Below are 21,304 nucleotides of genomic sequence, written 5' to 3'. Positions count from 1 at the left end.
GAACCAAACCTGGGACTCTCCAGTTTGCCAGCGATGCTCTAACTGCTGAGCCAAACCATCCAGGGCTCGTTGATTTCTTGATGTTAATTTCGTACCCTGCTACTTTGCCAAATTCATTTATTAAGTATACCAGATTTTTGATGGAGTCTTTTAGGGTATTCTATGTACAATATCATGTCATCTGCAAATAATGACAGTTTTACTTCCTTCTTTACAATTTTGATCCATTTTATTTTAAATTCATGTCTAATTGCCGTGGGTAACACTTCCAATACTATGTTAAATAAGAGTGGCAAACATGCCCTGGCTGCTTTGGCTCAGCAGTTAGAGCATTGGCCTGTGTTCCAGAGAGACCCGGGTTTGGTTCCCGCTAAACCTTGGTTGCAGTTTGTCCTTGGCCCTGGTTGAGTTGTGCGGATGGCAGCCACTCGATGTGTCCCCTTCATGTCGATGTTTCTCTGTCTCTCTTCCTCTCTCTCCCTCCCCCCCACCCCACTCTATGTGAACAAAAATTGGAAAAATGTCCTCAGGTGAGGAAAAAAATTAATTAAAAAGAGTGGCAAACATGGGCATCCCTTTCTTGTTCCTGTTCTTAAGGGAAATATTTTTAGTTTTTATCCATTGAGTATGATCTTGGCTGTAGGTCTTTCATGTATAGCCTTTATTATGTCGAGATATGATTCCTCTATTCCCACTTTGGTGAGCATTTTTATCAGAAATGGATGCTGGATTTTGTCGAATGCTTTTTCAGCATCTATTGATATGATCATATGGTTTTTATCTTTCATGTTGTTTATGTGGTATATCACATTTATTCATTTGTGAATATTGTACCAGCCTTGTATTCCTGGGATGAATCCCACTTGGTCATGGTGAATAATTTTTTTAATGTATTGCTGGATCTGACTTGCTAGTATTTTGTTCAGGATTTTGGCATCTATCTCCATTAGTGATATTTTCCTATAGTTTTCTTTCTTTGTAGTTTCTTTATCTGGAGTTTCTTGATTACATCTGCAATTTCCTTAATTGCTATTGGTCTGTTCAAGTCTTCTGCCTCTTCCCAGTTCAGTGTTGGGAGACTGTGTGATTCTAGAATCTTGTCCATTTCACCTAGATTGTCCAATTTGTTGGTGTATAATTGTTCATAGTGTTTGGAAACAATTCTTTGTGTTTCTGCGATGTCAGTTGTTACTTCTCCTCTTTTGTTTCTGATTTTGTTTATTTGCATCCTCTCTCTTTGTTTCTTGGTGAGTCTGTCTAAGGATTCATCAATCTTGTTTATCTTTCAAAGAATCAGCTCTTTGTTTCATTGATTTTTATTTTGTTCTTTTAGTCTCTATATCGTTTATTTCTGCTCTCACTATTATTTCTTTCCTTCTACTTGCTCTGGGTTTTTCTTTTTGTTTAATTTCTAGTTCTTTACGTTGTGAGATTAGATAGTCTATTAGAGATTTTTCTTGTTTCTTCAGGTAGGCCTGTAGTGCTATGAACTTCCTTTTCAGAACTGCTTTCGCTGCATCCCATAGATATTGTGTTGTTTTGTGTTTATTTTCATTGGTTTCTAGGAAGTTTTTAATTTCTTCCTTAATCTCCTGGTAACCCATTTATTGTTTAATAACATGCTATTTAGCCTCCATGTTTTCAAATGTCTTTGCATGTTCTTGTTGCAGTTGATTTCTAGTTTCATGCCATTGTGATCTGAGAAGATGCTTGATATGATTTCAATCTTCTTGAACTTGTAGAGACTTAGTTTGTGTCCTAACATGTGGTCTGTCTTTGAGAATGTCCCATGTGCACTTGAGAAGAATGTGAATTCTGCAATTTTGGGGTGTAATTCTCTATAGATATCTATTAAATCCATTTGATCTAATGTCTCATTTAGAGTCTCTGTTTCCTTGCTCATTTTTTGTCTAGAAGTTTTATCCACTGATGTCAGCTAGGTGTTGACATCCCCTGCTATGATTGTATTGCTGTTGATTTCTCCTCTGAAGTCCTGCAGATTTAAAAAAATATACTTTGGTGCTCCTATATTGGGTGCATATATGTTTACTAAGGTTATATCCTCCTGTTGGATAGATCCTTTCAATATTATGTAGTGGCCTTCTTTGTTTCTAGTTATGGCCTTCATTTTGACGTCTCTTTTATTGGTTATGAGTATTGCTACCCCAGTTCTTTTTTCCTTCCTGTTTGCTTAGAAAGTTTTTTTCGATCCCTTCACTTTCAGCCTATGTGAGACATTTTTGTTGTGAGGTGGGTCTCTTATAAACAACATATATATGAGTCATGCTTTCTTGTCCAGTCAGCTACTCTCTGTCTTTTGATCTGAGCATTTAATCTATTTACATTTGAGGTTATTATTAATATCTATTTATATATTGCCATTTTTGTTTATTGTGCTTATATATTTTTTCCTATTTCTTCTGCTACTTACGGCAGGCCTTTTAACATGTCTTGCACTGCTGGTTTGGTGCTTATATATTCCCTTAGCCTTTTTTTTTTTTTTTGTCTGGGAAGCTCTTTATTTCACTTTCTATTTTGAATGATAGCCTTGCTGGATAGAGTAGTCTTGGATTCAGATCCTTATTCTTCATGACCTTGATTACTTCCTCCCTTTCCCTTCTGGCCTGTAGTGTTTCTGTTGAGAAGTCAGCTGAGAGCCTTATGGAGGTTCCTTTGTAGGTAACCTGTTGCTTATTTCTTGCTGCCTTTAGGATTCTCTCTTTGTCTTTAAATTTTGGCATTTTAATTATTATGTGTCTTGGTGTGGGCCTATTTGTGTTCTTAGTTGGGTCTCTCTGTGCTTCTCGAACTTGTATGCCTTTTCCTTCACCAAGTTAGGGAAGTTTTCTGTCACTGTTTCTTCAAATATATTCTCTAACCCTTGCTTATTTTCTTCTTATTCTGGAACTTTGATGATGCAGATGTTGTTACATTTTATATTGTCCCACAATTCTCTTAAGCTATCTTTCTGTTTTTTTTTTTTTATTATTGTTTTTTTTCTTTTTGGTTCTCTGATTGGATTATTTTCTGCCCTGTCTTGAAATTCACTGATCCAACCTTGGCTTCCTCTACTCTGCTGGTTAATCATTCCAATGTGTTCTTTATTTTTGCTATGTCATTCTTCATTTCTGCTTAGTGGTTTTTTATTTCCAGTTGATTTATCATCAGTGTTTCTATATCTTTACTCATGCTGTTGAGCTTCCTCATTATCATTACTCTGAACTGTACCTCAGATAACTTGCTTCTTTGCATTTTATTTATCTCTTCTTCTATAAAGTTCTCTTGTTTTTTCTTTTGGGATTTGTTTTGTTTTTTTTTTTTCCCACCATTTTGGGGGTCTCAGTGGTTTTTGGAGTTTGCCAAATTTTTTCGGTGAGTGTTGGTGTTCTGCTGATTGTGGCTCCCTCTACTGGGTTTAGATAAGTGCGGGAGTGCCCCCATTAAACACCACTATCATGTCTTACTTTCCTGGGTAGATTTTCAGGCCAATCAATGGTTCAGTTATTCTCTAGCTTTTTGCCTGGAGGCTATTAGTCTCAGTAACTTGAGCCTTTAGCTGAATGAAAAAAATCCCTCGGGTGTTCAGGGTAAGAGAATTTACAGTGAGTGGGGCATATGCTTTGGGGCCTCTCTAGCTGTTAATAGGCCTCAATTTGCATTTCTCTGGCCTGCCTGGGTGGTGTTGAATTCCTGAGGGAGGGGCTGTTGCTTCTCCTCAGGGCTCTGGGGAGGAGCTCTTTGAATAAAATGGCCACTGTCCTGTGAGGGAGTGATTCAGCACAAAGCTCTCAGTGCCCTCCCAGCTCTCCTAACTCCAGAGTCTCTCCACACAGTTCCAGTCCAGTTGTTCTTTTTCTGCTGGAGCCCAAGTGTGTTGCTGTAGCTAATTTAGTGCTCTGTCCCAGCACTCTGAGCTGTGGACCTGGCTTGAGATTTTAACCCCAAGGGAAGTGCTCTCAGCTAAAACAGCTGCTGTCTGTGGGCTCCCAGCCCACCCTCTCGTGCCTCCACAGTTCTACCAGGCTCAATTTGGTGTCCTCTTTCCTCCCTGGTTATATAGGTTCTGTCCAGTGGCTTTTCTATTGGTTTTTCCTGATGATTTGTCTTTATTTTAGCTGTAATTACAGTTTGGTCCTTGGAGATGGTCTGCGTAGCTTCCATTCACTGCACCGCCATTTTATAATCTGAACTACCTGGATTTTCACAGATGATCAGCAAGTTATTTTTTGAGGAGATCAGAGAAAGGCACCATATTTTGTCAGTGGCAGAAGGGAGAAGAGCATTTGGGGAGTTGTGACTTCCCTGACAGTAGAGATTATAAATAGTGGCACAAGTTTATTTGAAAGACAGGAAAATCCCTAATAGCTCTAGGTTTTATACTTTCTAAATTGAATCTGCTTTCATTTCTGGATTTCATAGGTATGGTTGTTATGTACTGCTGAACAAAAATATCCTAGGTCTAAGGATGATGACTATCAATAGTTTTGGTTAAATCTTTAGTTATGTCCTGGCCAGTTTTGCTCAGTGGTTAGAGCATCAGCCTACAGACCAAAAAGTCTTGGGTTTGATTCCAGTCAAGGGCACATACCTCAGTTGTGTTTCATCCCTGACCCTTGTTGGGGTCATGAGGGAGGCAACCAGTTGATGTGTTTCTTTCACATCGATGTTTCTCTCTCTCTCTCCCTCGCTCCAACTCTATCTAAAGATAAATAGAAAAAAACATATATTCCTGAGTGAGGATTAAAAAACTTTTGTTATATCTGTATAGTCAGAGAATCAAAATGAAGTAAAAGAAACAAATTTTCTTAAAGAGAATTAGACTCTGTCCTTTGAAATATCCCTTCATAATTGGAAAGCTCTATTTGATCATATTCTTACTGGCTCCTGTGTGTGTGTGTGTGTGTGTGTGTAAGAAAGAGACAAAGACAGACACAAACAGAGAGAGACACAGACAGAGAGAGAGGGAGAAGGGGAGGAGCATAATAAATATGATTTAAAGTATTCTTTTTAAATAATCCAAAAGAGAAAACATTATGCAAAATTTCTTGTGTGCATGAATTTTAACATCATAGCAGAAATTACTTTTCTAAAGCTAATCTTTGACTGAAGAATGCTTTTCATAGGCTAATAATTCCTTCAAAGTGTTCTTATTGGTACATGCATTTCTGAATCACATTTAGGTAGAAGTTTCTTTTCTCCCCTAATCAGTTTTATGTAGTTTCAGCCTATTTATTTCCATCTCTTATTAGTCCAAAAAACCTAACCCAGATGTTTTTGTGGTTTGAGCTTTAGGAAAGCCAATATGAAAAACATCTAGGCCAGTGAAGAAAACAGAACATGGCAGTTACAAAGGCATTGTAACTCAATATAGTAAAGGGGTCTTTATTTCTCTCCTTGTTCAAACTTCAAACTTTTTTTTAATGTCATCTGTTAGACTATTTTTTCTAGGAATATGCTTGAGGAAAGACCTTTTGAAAAAAAACTCCATTATAATTATCTTCTAATTGTGCCAAGTGGATGATGCTAACACTAATGTATCAGGAACAATCCAACCCAGTCTGGTGTTTTCAAGGCTGGTAAGACCAATAAGAATATCACGCTGAGGGGAGCTGCTGGCTTTAGCCACACAGGGCCCACAACCTCGGAGACTGTTCCTGTATTTAAGGCCTCAGATCATTTGGAAACAATTTAATACTTTTGTGGTTTTCAATTTTTTTTTCCCTCAAAATGACAGAAATTTGAGCCAAACACTGGGAAATATATTTTATGGAAGAAAGTAGACTGTTGACATGTAAGGTGTTCTTTTTTGACTCATTTGAATTATTCTGAGGCTTCTCTAAATGTTCTATAATTAGTGACCTGATCTGCTGGTTTCCTTCCTGAAATGGTTTCTGAAGTTGAAGGCAGGTCACTTGCATTGTTATAAAACTACCTCAGAAATGGAAGCAGGCTGTATTTGCCAGAGGAGAATTAAGGACATGGCTCTGACCCTTGCGTATTGTTCTCATTAACACTGGACAAAAAGCATGGTTTCTTTAACCTTTAAATGCTACCTGCCTTTGGCGAGGTAAATTCAATACCTGACTTACATGGTTTCACATTTAGGACCACAGAAATATCAGCTCTGCTTTTATGCTTCCCAGTCTGCTCCACTTGAAACCAACAGAGGACATTCTTTCTCTCACTTTTGTTTTGCACTGACCATCCAGACAAATGAAGGGATGTTATTACCCAAATATCCACAACCACATCCGCGTGCATTTCCCATAGTAATACTATAGGTTATAGCCAAGAGAAGGGGGGCATGGTGAACAGTTGGTATTTATCGAGCAGCCCTCCCCCTGAGCTTCACATTGTATCATCTGATTTAATCTCTTTGAGGTCACTTTAATATCCCTATTATACTGGGAGAAACTTGAGGCACAGGCCATAAAACTAGTCAGTTGTGGAACTGAGATAAAAACATAAAGAATCTGGTTATAGAGCCTGCTCTTGACACGGGAGTCATGCTGCCCTTTAGGTGACAGGGAACACTGACAGGTTAGAATGATAGTCACATTAGTGTTTAGGTAGCTCCTAGCTCCTATGGCAGAGGTATGTACGAAATGAATTTAAATTATTCTGCCCTCACTGGTGCCTCCTGACCACTTGAACACCATTTCTCTTTTGCTTTACAGCAACAGTACCAAACAATGGATGAAAAACCGTTTTCTTCTTCTGTATTTTCTATTAACAACACCTCCATTTGCCCATTACTCCAGATAGCAAAATGAGATGAGAACATCTTGGACTGTTACTTCTCCCTCTGAGTCTCATGTTCAATTCATCGCTGATTTCCCCCCCCCCCCTTTTTACCTTTTGACCCTTTTGACCCATTTTCCCAACCCTACCAACCCACATCTTTGGCAACCACCAATCTGTATCTCTTTTTTTTTTTTTTTTTTTTGATGCCACAAAAGAAGTGAAATCATATAGTAATTGACTTTGTCTGAGGTATTTCACTTAGCATAATGCCTTCAGGGTCCATCCATGTTATTTCAAGTGGCAAGATTTCATTCTTTTTAAAATGACTGAATATATGCCACATACATATACTACTATTACTTTATCTCTTCACCCATTGATGGGCACTTAGATTATTCCCATATCTTAGCTATTGTTAATAATGCTGCAGTGAACATGGAGGTGTATATATATATATTTTAGTTAGTGTTTTTGTTTTATTCAGACAGGTTCCCACTAGTGAAATTGCTGGATCAAATGATAAATTTATTTTTAATTTTTGGAGGCACTACTCTACCATTTCCCATAGTGATTCACTGGTATACATTTCCACTAACAATGCACAAAGGTTTCCTTTTCTCCTCTTCCTCTCCAGCACTTGCTATTTCTTGTCTTTTTTATTATTGCCATACTAACAGGTTTGAAGTGATATCTCATTGTGGCTTTGATTTGCATTTCCCTGATGAATAATGATGTTGAGCATCTTTTCATGTGCCTGTTGATCATCTGAATGTCCTTTTTGGAAAAAATCTGTTCAGATGGTGTCCCCATTTAACTGGATTAAAGTTTTTGCTATTGAGTTATGTAAGTTCTTTATATATTTTGGATATTATCTCCTTATCTGATACCCAATTTGCAAATATTTTTTCAAATTCAGTAGTTTGTTTTTTCATTTTGTTAATGGTTTTATTTGCTTTTTAGAAGCTTTTTAGTATGATGTCACTCCACTTATTTATTTTTAATTTTGCTGCTTTTGCTTTTGGTGTCAGATTAAAAAATTATCACCAAGATCTATGTCAAAGAGCATACCACCTGTTTTCTTCTGGGAGTTTTATGGTTTCAGTTATCATGTTATGTGTTTAATCTATTTCCAGTTAATGTTTGTGTATGGTGTAAGAAATGGGTCAAGTTTCATTCTTTATATGTAACTGACCAGTGTTTCCAACATCATTCATTAAAGAGACTGTTCTTTCTTCATTGTATATTCTTGGCTCCTTTTGTCATAAACTAATTGATCATATATGTGTGGGTTTATTTCCAGGCTCTATTCTGTTTCAATAATATATGTGTCTGTTTTTAAGCCATATCATACTATTTTAAGTACTATTACTTTGTAATATAGTTTAAAATCAGGATGCATGATGCCTCCAGCTTTGTTTTTCTTTCTCAAGATCATTTATTTTGTGGTCCCATACAAAGTTTAGGATTATTTGTTCTGTTTCTTTGAAAAATGCCATTAGAATATTTGTAGGGATTGCACTGAATCTATAGATTGTTTTGAGTACTATAGACATCTTAACAATATTGATTATTCCAATTCATGAGCACAAAATATCTTTCCATTATTTGTTTCTTCAATTTCTTTTATGAATGTTTTTTAGTTTTTAAGATACAGTTCTTTCAGCTTCTTGGTCAAATTTTTTGAGATATTAGGAAGATATTTTTTGAGATATTTTATTATTTTTGGTACAATTATAAATGGGATTGTTTTCTTTATTTCCCTTGGTGATAGTTTTATATTAATGTATGGAAGCAACAGATTTTTGCATATTAATTTTATATCCTGCAATTTTACTGAGTTTACTAGGTCTAACAGTTTTTTGATGGTGTCTTTATATATATAAAATATTATGTCATCTGTAAATAGTGACAGTTTTACTTAATCCTTTCTGACTTGGATACTTTTTATTTTTTTTATTTATATATTTGTCTAATTTCTCTGGCTAGGACTTCTATGACTATGCTGAATAAAAGTGATAAGAGTAGGCATCTGTGTCTTGTTCCTTATCTTATACGAAAGACTTTCAACTTTTCAAAATTGAGCATGATAGTAGCTGTGGTCTTATCATATATAGCCTTTGTTTTATTGAGGTACGTTCTCTCTATACACACTTTGTTGAGAGTTTTTTATAAATTGTATTGAATTTTGTCAAATGCTTTTTCTGCATCCATTAAGATCTTATTATTATTATTTTGTTTGTATGTGTGTGTTTTTATTTTTTACTTTATTTTATTTTTTGTTACAATATCATTTATTAAGTAATCCATCTTTTCTCCAGTTATTTGAGACTACCTTATCACATATCAATTTTTTTTTATTAATTTATTTTTGTTACAGATGTTTCACCTTTTTTCCCCATTGACACCTTCTTCCCCATTGACACCTTCCTCCCCAACCCTCCCGTATCCATTGGTTATGTGTACGTGCATATAAGTTCTGTGGTTTATCTCATCCTTCCCCCCCTCACACCTTTTTCTAAGGGTTGTCAGTCTGTACCCTAATTCTCCGTCTCTGGGTCTACCCTATTCCTCAGACTGTTATGTTCATTATATTCCACAAATAACTGAGATCATGTGATATTTGCCTTTCTCTGCTTGGCTTGTTTCGCTTAGGATAATACTTTCTAGGTTCCTCCATGTTGTCTCAAAGGATAAGAGATCTTTCTTTCTTACAGCTGCATAGTACTCCATTGTGTATATGTACCACAGCTTCTTCATCCATTCGTCTACTGATGGACACTTGGGCTGTTTCCAAGATCTTAGCAATTGTAAATAGTGCTGCTATGAACATAAGGGTACATATATTCTTTCTGATTGGCGTTTCAGGCTTCTTAGGGTATATTCCTACGAGTGGGATCACTGGGTCAAATGGTAATTCAATTTTCAATTTTTTGAGGTAACACCATAGTGCTTTCCATAGTGGCTACTCCAGTCTGCATTTCCACCAGCAATGTACTAGAGTCCCCTTTTCTCCACACCCTCGCCAACACTTGTTGTTTGATGATTTGTTGATGGTGGTCATTCTGACAGGTGTGAGGTAATATCTCATTGTTATTTTAATTTACATCTCTCTGATGATTAGTGATGTTAAGCATTTCTTCATATATCTCTTGGCCATTTGTATGTCCTTTTTGGAGAGGTGTCTATTTAGATCCTCTGCCCATTTTTAAATTGGGTTCTTTGTCTTCTTTTTGTTGAGTTGTATGAGTAATCTATATATTTTGGAAATTAACCCCTTTTCTGATGTATCATTGGCAATTGTGCTCTCCCATACAGTGGGTAGCCTTTCCATTTTGATGGTTGTTTCTTTTGCTGTGCAGAAGCTTTTAAGTTTGATGTAGTCCCATGTGTTCATTTTTTCCTTTGTTTCTGTTGCCTTAGGTGATGTATCAGTGAAAATTCTACTGCGTATGATGTCTGAAATTTTGTTGCCTACATTTTCATCTTAGATTTTTATGGATTCATGGGTTACATTTAAGTCTTTTATCATTTTGAGTTTATGGTCTAGTTTCATGTTTTTGCATTTAAACTGTCCAATTTTCCCAACACCATTTATTAAAGAGGCTGTCTTGCCCTGGACGGTTTGGCTCAGCAGTTAGAGCATCAGCTTGCGGTCTAGAGAGACCCGGGTTCAGTTCCCACTAAGGGCATATACCTTAGTTGCAGTTTGTCTCCAACCCTGGTTCGGTCGTGCAGGTGGCAACCACTTGATGTGTCCCTTTCACATTGATGTTTCTCTCTCTCTCTCTCTCTCTCTCTCTCTCTCTCTCTCTCTCTCTCCCCCTCCAACTCTATCTGAACAAAAAATGGATAAAAATGTCCTCAGGTGAGGATGAAAAAAAAAGAGGCTGTCTTTACTCCATTGTATACTCCTGCCTCCTTTGTCAAATATTAATTGAGCATAATGTCTTGGGTCCATTTCTGGATTCCTTGTTCTGTTCCATTGGTCTATATGCCTGTTCTTATGCCAGTACCAGGCTGTTTTGATTACAGTATCATTGTAGTATAACCTGATATCTGGTATTGTGATCCTACTTACTTTGGCCTTCTTTTTCAGGATGGCTGTGGCTATTCAGGGTCTTTTTTGGTTCCATATGAACTTTTGAAGTATTTGTTCTATTTCTGTGAAATATATTGTTGGTGTTTTGATGGGGATTGCATTGAGTCTATAGATTGCTTTGGGTAATATGGACATTTTAATGACGTTAGTTCTTCCAATCTATGAACAAGATATGTGCTTTCACTTTTTTATATCTTCCTCTATTTCTTTTTTCAATGTCCTGCAGTTTTCTGCAAATAGATCCTTTACTTGTTTGGTTAATTTTATTCTTAGGTATCTTAATTGTTTTGTGGCAATGGTAAATGGGATTGTTTTATCAGTTTCTCTTTCTGTGACTTCATCATTGGTGTATAAGAATGCTGTTAATTTCTGGACATTAATTTTGTATCTTGCTACTTTGCCAAATTCATTTATTAATTCTAGTAGATTTTTGATGGAGTCTTTAGGATCTTCTATGTATAATATCATGTCATCTGCGAATAATGACAGTTTCACTTCCTCCTTTCCAATTTGGATCCCTTTTATTTTTTCTTCCTATCTGATTGTTGTGGCTAAGACTTCCAGTACTATGTTAAATAAGAGTGGTAAAAGTGGGCATCCCTGTCTTTTTCCTGTTCTTAGGGAAATGCTTTTAGTTTTTGCCCATTGAGCATGATGTTGGCTGTAGGTCGTCCTTTTTTTTTTTTTTAATCCTCACCTGAAAACATTTTTCCATATTTTGTTCAGGTAGAGTGGGAGGGAGAGAGAGAGAGAAAAAAACATTGACGTGAAAGGGACACATCTAGTGGTTGCCACCTGCATGACCCAACCAGGGCCGGGGACAAACTGCAATCGAGGTATATGCCCTTAGCAGGAACCGAACCCAGGTGTCTCTGGACCGCAGTCCGACACTCTAACCGCTGAGCCAAACCAGCCAGGGCGGCTGTAGGTCTTTCATATATTGCCGTTATTATGTCAAGATATGATCCCTCTATTCCCACATTGCTGAGCATTTTTATCAGAAGTGGGTGCTGGATTTTGTCTAATGCTTTTTCAGCATCTATTGATATGATCATGTGGTTTTAATTCTTCATTTTGTTTCCGTGGTGAATCACATTTATTGATTTGAGAATATTGCACCAGCCTTGCATTCCTGGGATAAATTCACTTGGTCATGGTATTGCTGGATCTTATTTACTAGTATTTTGTTCAGGATATTGGTGTCCATGTTCATCAGGGATATTGGCCTGTAGTTTTTTTTTTTCTTTGTAGTGTCTTTTTGTGGTTTTGGAATTAGAATTATGTGCTGGCCTCATAAAACAAGTTTGGAAGCCTCCCTTCTTCTTGAATTTTTGAAATAGTTTGAGGAGAATGGGTGTTAGTTCTTCTTTGAATGTTCAGTAAAACTCCCCCGTGAAGCCATCTGGGCCTCGGCTTTTGTTTGCTGGGAGAGTCTTGATTACCTCTTCAATTTCTTTTGTTGTTATTGGTCTGTTCAAGTTTTCTATCTCGTCACGGTCCAGTTTTGGGAGACTGTGTTTCAAGAAATTTGCCCATTTTGCTTAGATTGTCTAATTTGTTGCCATATAATTGTTCATATATTTGTTAATAATCCTTTGTATTTCTGTGGTGTCAGTTGTTACTTCTCCTCTTTCATTTCTGATTTTGTGTATTTGGGTTCTCTCCCTTTGTTTCTTGGTGAGTCTGGCTAAAGGCCCATCAATCTTGTTTATCTTTTCGAAAAACCAGCTCTTTGTTTCATTGACCCTTTGAATTGTTTTTTTTGGACTCTATGTTGTTTATTTCTGCTCTGATCTTTACTATTTTGTTTCTTCTACTTGCTCTGGGGTTTTCTTCTTGTTTGCTCTCTAGTTCTTTAAGTTGTGAGGTTAGATAGTCTATTAGAAATTTTTCTTATTTCTTGAGGTAGGCCTGTGGTGCTATGAACTTCCCTCTCAGAACCGCTGTTGCTGCATCCCATAGATTTTGTGTTGTTGTGTGTTCATTTTTATTGGTTTCCAGGAAGTTTTTAATTTCTTCCTTGATCTCCTCGGTGACCCATTCATTTTTTAATAACATGCTATTTAGCTTCCATGTGTTGAAATGTCTTTGCATGTTCTTGTTGCAATTGATTTCTAGTTTCATGCCATTGTGATCTGAGAAGATGCTTGATATGATTTCAATCTTCTTGAACTTGTAGAGACTTAGTTTGTGTCCTAACATGTGGTCTATCTTTGAGAATGTCCCATGTGCACTTGAGAAGAATGTAAATTCCTCAGTTTTGGGGGATAATTCTCTGTAGATATCTATTAAATCCATTTGGTCTAGTGCATCATTTAGAGTCTCTGTTTCCTTGCTAATTGTTTTGTCTAGAGGATCTACCCAGTGATGTCAGTGGGGTGTTGAAGTCCCCTGCTATGACGGTATTGCTGTTGATTTCTTTTTTGAAGTCCTCCAGAAGATTTTTAATATATTTTGGTGCTCCTATATTGGGTACATATATGTTTACCAAGGTTATATCTTCCTATTGGATAAATCCTTTCAATATTATGCAGTGGCCTTTTTTGTCTCTGCTATGTCATTCTTCATTTCTTTTTTTCTTTTTCTTTTTCTTTTTAAATCTTTATTGTTGAATGTAAAATGTATTACAGATGTTCCACATTTTTCCCCCATTGACCCTCCTCTTCCCCACTCCCACCCCCCTCCCGCCTTTTCCCACACTATTGTCTGTGTCCATTGGTTATGCATATAAGTCCTTTGGTTTATTTCTTTCCACCACCACCCCAACCCCTTTCCCTTTGAGGTTTGTCAGTCTAGCATTGAATTTGTACTTCTTAATCTCTTCACCTTTTTCACCCATTTCCCCAACCTCCCTCCCATCTGGCAACCAACAAAATGTTCTCTGTATCTATGAGAATGTTTCTGTTCTGCCTGTTCATTTTGTTTGTAGATTCCATTGTCGATAGATATGTATTCATTGCCATTTTGTTTGTTCATATATTTCATCTTTTTCTTCAAAAAGACCCTTCATCATTTCATATAATAACAGTTTGGTGATGATGAACTCCTTTAAGTTTTTCTTGTCTGGGAAACTCTTTATATGGCCATTGATTCTAAATGACAGCTTTGCAGGATAGAGTAATCTTGGTTGTAGGTTCTTGCTTTTCATCACTCTGAATATTTCTTGCCACTCCCTTCTGGCCTGCAAAGTTTCTTTTCAGAAATCAGCTGACAGCCTTATGGGAACTCCCTTGTAGGTAACTAGCTGCCTTTCTCTTGCTACTTTTAAGATTCTCTCTTTGTCTTGAACCTTTTGCATTTTGATGATGATGTGTCTTGGTGTGGGCCTCTTGGGGTTCATCTTGTTTGGGACTCTCTGTGCTTCTTGGACTTGTATGTCTGTTTTCTTCACCAAGTTAGGAAATTTTTCTGCCATTATTGTTTCAAACAGGTTTTCGATATCTTGTTCTCGCTCTTCTCCTTCTGGCACCCAGAAGATGCAAATGTTGGCACGCTTGAAGTTGTCCCAGAGGCTCCTTATACTATCCTCATTTTTTTTGGATTCTTTTTTCTTTTTGCTGTTCTGATTGGGTATTTTTTGCTTCCTTATATTCCAAATCGATGGTTTGCTCCTTGGATTTACATACTGTATTATTGAAGCTGTGTAAATTGTTCTTTATTTCAGTTAATGCCTTCTTCAATTCTAACTGTGCATCCATGATTTCTGACTGGTCCTTTTTTATGCTCTTGAGGCCCTCAATAAGTTCACTGAGGTTCTCACTGAGTTCATTGAGCATCCTTATAAGCAGTGTTTTGAACTCAGCATCTGTCAGGTTGCTTATCTCCATTTCGCTTAGTTCTTTTCTTGGGGTTTTGTTCTGTTCTTTTATTTGGGACCTGTTTCTTTGTCTCCTCATTTTGGCTGCCTCCCTGTGTTTGTTTCTATGTATTACTTAATGAGAGGTATGGGGCTAGCTGAGACCAGATGCTGCTCATTTGAAAGAATTTAGGAAAAACCTGAAGCAGAATCCAAGACAGGCCAATCCTATGGTTAAACAAGTGGCAACAGCTTGGGTGGGCCTGAAAGTTGGGTGGGGCTTAGCCTCAGGGAGTCACCAGGTTGGGGCTACCAGTGTGAGCCAGATTGCTGGAGTCCCAGATATGGTGGCTGTCTGCTGCCCCAGGGAAGGGCTCACCAAAGGAACAAAGGCCTCTGACAGCACGTTTGTCCCAGAGAAAGCCCCCTCTCCAGCCCTCACTCCAGTGCCAAACAGCTCAGTTCTTTCCTGTATGTCTCTGGCACCCTTGGAGCTGCCTCCCATCCAAGCTTAGAGGGACAGAGTTCAATAAGTTTGTGCGCGGGACCTTTAAGGAGCTGCCTGGGGCTCCAGCCGCTTCAGCTTCCCTGAGCCTCAGTTCCCGCTGGTTTTTCCAGCCAGAAGTTATGGGGACTTCTCTTCCTCGCACTGGAACCCTGAGCAGGGCACCTGGTGTGGGATGAGGACCCCTCAGTCCTCAGGAAGGACCTTCCCAGCCAAGGTATCCTCCTGATTTTTATCTGCCACACTTGGTGTGGGACCAGCCCATCGCTCCGCCCCTCCTACAAGTCTGGATGTGGCTGCTGCTTTAATTCCATAGTTGTAGGACTTCTATTCATCTTGATTTCAGGCAGTTTTGAAAGATGGTTCTGTGGTTTAATTGTAACTTTGATGTGGTTGTGGGAGGACGTGATACCGCGTTTACCTACCTCATTCTTCATTTCTTCTTGGTGGTTTTTAATATCCAGTTGGTTGAATTTCAATGTTTCTATGTCTTTACTCATGGTGTTGATGTCCTTCCTCATGCTGTTGAGCTTCTCAAGATCATGGCCTGAATTCTAGTTCTGTTAACTTGCCTAACTCCATTTCATTTATCTCATCTTCTGTAGAGGTGTCTTGTTCTTTCATTTGGGATTTGTTTCTTTGTTTTACCATTTTGGTTATCTCAGTGAGTTTTGGAGTCTGCCAAATTTTTTCCTGTGTGTGTTGGTGTTTGCTGTTTGTGGCTCCCTTTACTGGGTCTGGATGAGCATGGGAAGACCCATGTTAAACACCACTGTCAAGTCTTGCTTTCTTGGGTAGAGTTGCAAGCCCAGGAATGTTCAGTTATCCTCTAGCTTTTTGCCGGGAAGCTATTATTCACGGTTATTTGAAGAGCCTTGGATTCTCAGTTGAATGAAAAACTCCCTTAGGTGTTCAGCATATGGGAATTTCCCGAGGGTGGGGCAGATGCTGGTTGTTAATGATCCTCAATTTGCATTTCAATGGCCCATTGGGTGGGGTTGAATCTTCGAGGGAGGGGCCACCGCCTCTTCCCAGAGCCCTGGGAAGGAAGAAGATGGCCACAGTCCTGCATGGATGCAACTCAGTAAAAACTCTGAGCACCCTCCATATCCTGAGTGTCCCCACACAGTTCCAGTCCAGTCCGCCCTCCCTTTGCCAGAGCCCAAATTGAGTGACTGAGGCTATTTTAGTGTCTGTTGCTGCTCACAGCTAAGATCACTGCTGTCCATGGACTCCCAGCCCCCCTCACACCTCCGCAATCCTACCAGGATCGGTTCAGTGTCCCTGTTTATATGGTCCTCGCAAGCTGCTTTTCTGTTGCTTTTTCCCAATGATTTGTCTTTATTTTAGTTGTAATTTCAGTTTGGTCCTGGGAGATGGTCTGTGTAGCTTCCATTCACTCTACACCATTTTGGAATCTGATCATATTATTTTTATCCTTAATTTTGTTAATGTGATATATCATGTTGGCTGATTTGTATATGTTGAGCTATCCTTGCATCCCTGGAATAAATCCTACTTCATTATGATGTGTGTTGTTTTATTGATTTATCAATATATTTATTCTTTTCATGATTGTTGAATCTGGTTTGCTAATATTTAATTAAGAATTTTTGTATCTATGTTCATCAGGGATACTGGGTTGTAATTTTTTGGTGTGTGGCATTCTTATCTGGTTTTGATATCAGTGTAATGCTGGCCACTTAAAATGAATTTGGAAGAGTTCCCTTCTCTTCTGTTTTTTTGAAGAGTTTTAGAAAGATTGGTATTAATTCTTCTTGGAATGTTTGGTAGAATTTACCAGTGAAGCTATCTGGTCCTGGACTTATATTTGTGGGAGGTTTTTTATTACTGATTCATTCTCCTTACTAGTTATTAGTATGTTCAGATTTTCTATTTTGTCATGATTCAGGTGGTATGTTGTGTTTCTAGAAATGTATCTATTTCTTTTTGGTTGTACAATTTAATAGCATATAATTGTTCATAGTAGTACCTTATGATCTTTTGTATTTCTGTGGTATTAGTTATAACCTCCTATTTCAATTCTGATTTTTTTTTTAAGTTCTCTTTCTTTCTTGGTAAATCTAGGTAAATAAAGGCTTCTTAATTTTTTTTTTTTAAGTTCTTTATTTCATTGATGTTCTCTATTGTCTTTTTAATAGATTTCATTTATTTCTGTTCTAATCATCAATATTAACTTCCTTCTACTAACTCTGGGCTTTATTTGTTCTTCTTTCTCTAGTTACTTGAAGTATAAAGTTAGGTTGTGTGAGACTTTTTGGGGTTTTCTTTGAGGTCATCAATTAATTGCTGTGAACTTTCCTCCTAAAACTGCTATTGCCGTATCTTGCAAATTTGGTTATGTTATATTTCCATTTTATTTCTCCTTTGATTTCTTTTTTTTTCTATCCTCAACCGAGGACATTTTTCAGGTAGAGTGGGAGGGAGAGAGAGAGCAAGAGAGACATCGATGTTAAAGGGACACATCGAGTGGCTACCACCCACATGACCAACCAGGGACGGGGACAAACTGCAACCAAGGTACTCACCCCTAGCGGGAACTGAACCCAGGTCTCTCTGGACCGCAGGCCAATGCTCCAACCGCTGAGCCAAACCGGCCAGGGCTGATTTCTTTTTTGATCCATTGGTTGCTCAATAGTACATTGTTTAATCTCCACATATTTGTCAATTTTTGAATTTTCTTTGTGTCATTATTTCTAATTTTATAACATTATGGTCAGAAGTGATGCATTATGACATGCTTTCTGTTCTCTTAAATTCATTAAGACTTGTTTTGTGGTCTAACATATGATCTGCCTTGGAAAATGTTTCATGTGCATCTGAACAGAATAGATATATCTGTTGCTTTTAGATGGAATGTTCTGTATATATCTGTATATTACTAAGTCCATTTGATCTAAGGTGTCAAGTAAGGCTAATGTTCCGTTATTGATTTTCTGTCTGGATAATCTATCCATGGATGTAAGTGGGATATTAAAATCTCCTACTCTTAGTGTATTATTGTCTACTTATCTCTTTAGGTTTGTTAATATTTGCTTTATATATTTAGGTGCTCCTATGTTTACTGCATCAATATTTACAAATGTTTTATCCTATTGTTGGATTGTCCCCTTTATCATTATGTAAGCCTATCTTTTTCTCTTATTACAGTGTTTGTTTTAAAATCTATTTTGTTTTATGTAAATAAAGCTACTCCAACTTTCTTTTGGTTCCCATTTACATAAAATATATTTTTTTATATTTTCACGTTTAGTTTCTGTGTGTTTGTACTTCTAAAGTGAGTCTTTTGTAGGCAGCATATAGATAGATTTTGTTTTTTTCCTCCATTCAACCATTCTTTGCCATTTGATTGGAGAATTTTGTTCATTTAAACTTAAGGTAATTATTATTTTAAAAAAATTTTTATTTATTAATTTGTTTTTGTTACAGATGTTTCTCATTTTTCCCCCATTGACACCTTCCTCCCCTTCCCCCCACCCCATCCTCAACTTTGTTGTCTATGTGCATTAGTCATACATACATGCATATAAGTTCTGTGGTTTATCTCTTCCCCCACAAGCCCCCCCCCTCCTCTGAGGCTTGTCACTCTGTACCCCACCTCTATGTGTCTGAGTTAATTTTGTTCAACAGTTTGTTTAGTTTATTATATTCCACAAATAAGTGAGATCATATGATACTTGTCTTTCTCTTTTGGCTTGTTTCGCTTGCGATAATACTTCCCACATCCCTCCATGTCATCTCAAAGGATAAGAGATCTTTCTTTCTTACAGCTGCATAGTACTCCATTGTGTATATGTACCACTACTTTTTTATCAATTCGTCAACTGATAGACATTTGGGCTGTTTCCAGATCTTAGCTATTGTAAATAGTGCTGCTATGAACATAAGGGTTCATATATTCTTTCTGATTGGTGTTTCAGGCTTCCTAGGGTACATTGCTAAAAGTGGGATCACTGGATCAAATGGCAGTTCAATTTTTAACTTTTTGAGGTAAACCCATATTGTTTTTTACAGTGGCTGCACCAGTCTGCATTCCCACCAGCAGTGTTCTAGAGTCCCCTTTTCTCCACACCCTCGCCAACACTTGTTTGATGATTTGTTGATGGCAGCCATTCTGACAGGTGTGAGGTGATACCTCATTGTTGTTTTAATTTGCATCTCTCTGATGATTAGTGATGTTGAGCATTTCTTCATATGTCTCTTGGCCATTTGTATGTTCTTTTTGGAGAGATGTCTATTTAGGTCCTCTGCCCATTTTTTAATTGCTTTCTTTGTCTTCCTTTTGTTGAGTTATATTAGTAATCTATATATTTTGGAAAGTAACCCCTTATCTGATGCATCATTGGCGATTATGGTATCCCATATAATGGGATCCCTTTCCATTTTGATGGTTGTTTCTTTTGCTGTGCAGAAGTTTTTGAGTTGATTTAGTCCCATGTGTTCATTTTTCCTTTGTTTCTGTTGCCTTAGGTGTCATATCAGTGAAAATTCTGCTGTATATGATGTTTGAGATTTTATTGCCTACATTTTCTTCTAGAATTTTTACGAATTCACACGTTACATTAAGTCTTTTATCCATTTTGAATTTATTCTGTTTATGGTGTAAGTTGGTGTTCTAGCTTCATTTTTTTGCAGGTAGCTGTCCAATTTTGTCAACACCATTTATTGAAGAGATTTTCTTGACTCCACTATATGCTCTTGCCACCTTTGTCAAATATTAATTGAGCATATTGTTGTGGGTCAATTTCTGGGTTCTCTTTTCTCTTCCATTGATCTATCTGCCTGTTCTTGTGCCAGTACCAGGCTGTTTTGATTACAGTGGGTTTGTAGTATAACCTGAAATCTGGGAATGTGATCCCTCCTACTTTGTTCTTCTTTTTCAAGATTGCTGTGGCTATTCAGGGTCTTTTTTTAGTTCCATATGAACTTTTGGAGTGTTTTAGTTCTGTGAAGTATGTCGTTGGTATTTTGATGGGGAGTGCATTGAATCTATAGATTGCTTTGTGTAGTATGGACATTTTAATGATGTTAATTCTTCTAATTCATGAACAATGTATATGCTTCCAATTTTTTATATCTTTTCTTTATTTCTCTTTTTAATGACCTATAGTTTTCTGTGAAAAGTTCTTTACTTCTTTAGTTAAGTTTATTCCTAGGTATCTTAATTTTAAGGTAATTATTAATAGGTATATACTTATTGCCATTTTATTGTTTACTGGGTGTTTTGTAGCTTCTCTCTTCTCTTATTCTCTTTCTTTGTGCTTTGATGATTTCTTTAGTGGTGTACTTGTATTCCTTTCTCTGTCTTTTTTTAAATTTTATTTACTGTAGGTTTTTGCTTTGTGGTTACCATGACACTTAGATATAACAACTTATCTCTATAACAGTTTATTTTAAGTTGACAACAACTTAAGTTTGATTCCATTCTAACGCTCAATAATTTTCTTCTTCCCCTTCCATGTTTTATGTTTTTGATGTCACATTTTACATTTTTATCTTGTGTATTGCAATCATAGTTATTTTTACTATTTTTTAACCTTCACACTAGCTTTATAAGTGATTGATCTGTTACCTTTATTATATGTTTACCTTTCCAGTGAGATTTATTATTTCATATGTTTTGTTTCTAATTAGTGCTTCTTTTCAGCTTAAAGAAATTCCTTTAACATTTATTATAAAGCCCATTTAGTGGTGATAAGCTCTTTCAGCTTTTGCTTGTCTGGAAAACTCTACCTCTCCTTCAATTCTGAATGAAAACTTTACTGGTTAGAGAATTCTTAGTTGGTAGCTTTCTTCTCAGCACATTGAATAAATATATCATGCCACTCTTTTCTGGCCTGCAAAGTTTATGCTGAAATATCTGCTGCAAGTGTCGTTGGGATTCCCTTGTATGCAACAGGTTTTCTCTTGCAGCTTTTAATATTCTTTCCTTGTTTTTAACTTTTGGCATTTTAATTATAATGTGTCTTGGTTTGGGTCTCTGGATTTATCATATTTAGAACACTCTGGGTTTTCTGCATCTGAATGTCTGTTTCCTTCACCAGTTAGGGATAGCTTCAGACATTGTTCTTTAAACAAGATTTCTCCCCCTTCTCTCTTTTCTCCTTCTGGGACCTCTGCAATGCATATGTTACTTGTT

The 21,304-nt window shown here is 37.1% G+C and overlaps 1 protein-coding gene across 5 annotated transcripts in view; it reads left to right on the top strand.

The window, feature by feature from the left end:
• ARHGAP28 (Rho GTPase activating protein 28) overlaps nucleotides 1-21,304 on the top strand; it is a 211,291-nt gene that overhangs the window by 160,250 nt on the left and 29,737 nt on the right. The window lies entirely within an intron of this gene.

The sequence above is a fragment of the Molossus molossus genome, unplaced genomic scaffold, assembly GCF_014108415.1.
Source record: "Molossus molossus isolate mMolMol1 unplaced genomic scaffold, mMolMol1.p scaffold_m16_p_6, whole genome shotgun sequence".
Taxonomy (NCBI): Eukaryota; Metazoa; Chordata; class Mammalia; order Chiroptera; family Molossidae; genus Molossus; species Molossus molossus.
The sequence above is the reverse complement of the archived record's forward strand: the minus strand, read 5'-3'. Positions and strand labels throughout refer to the sequence as shown.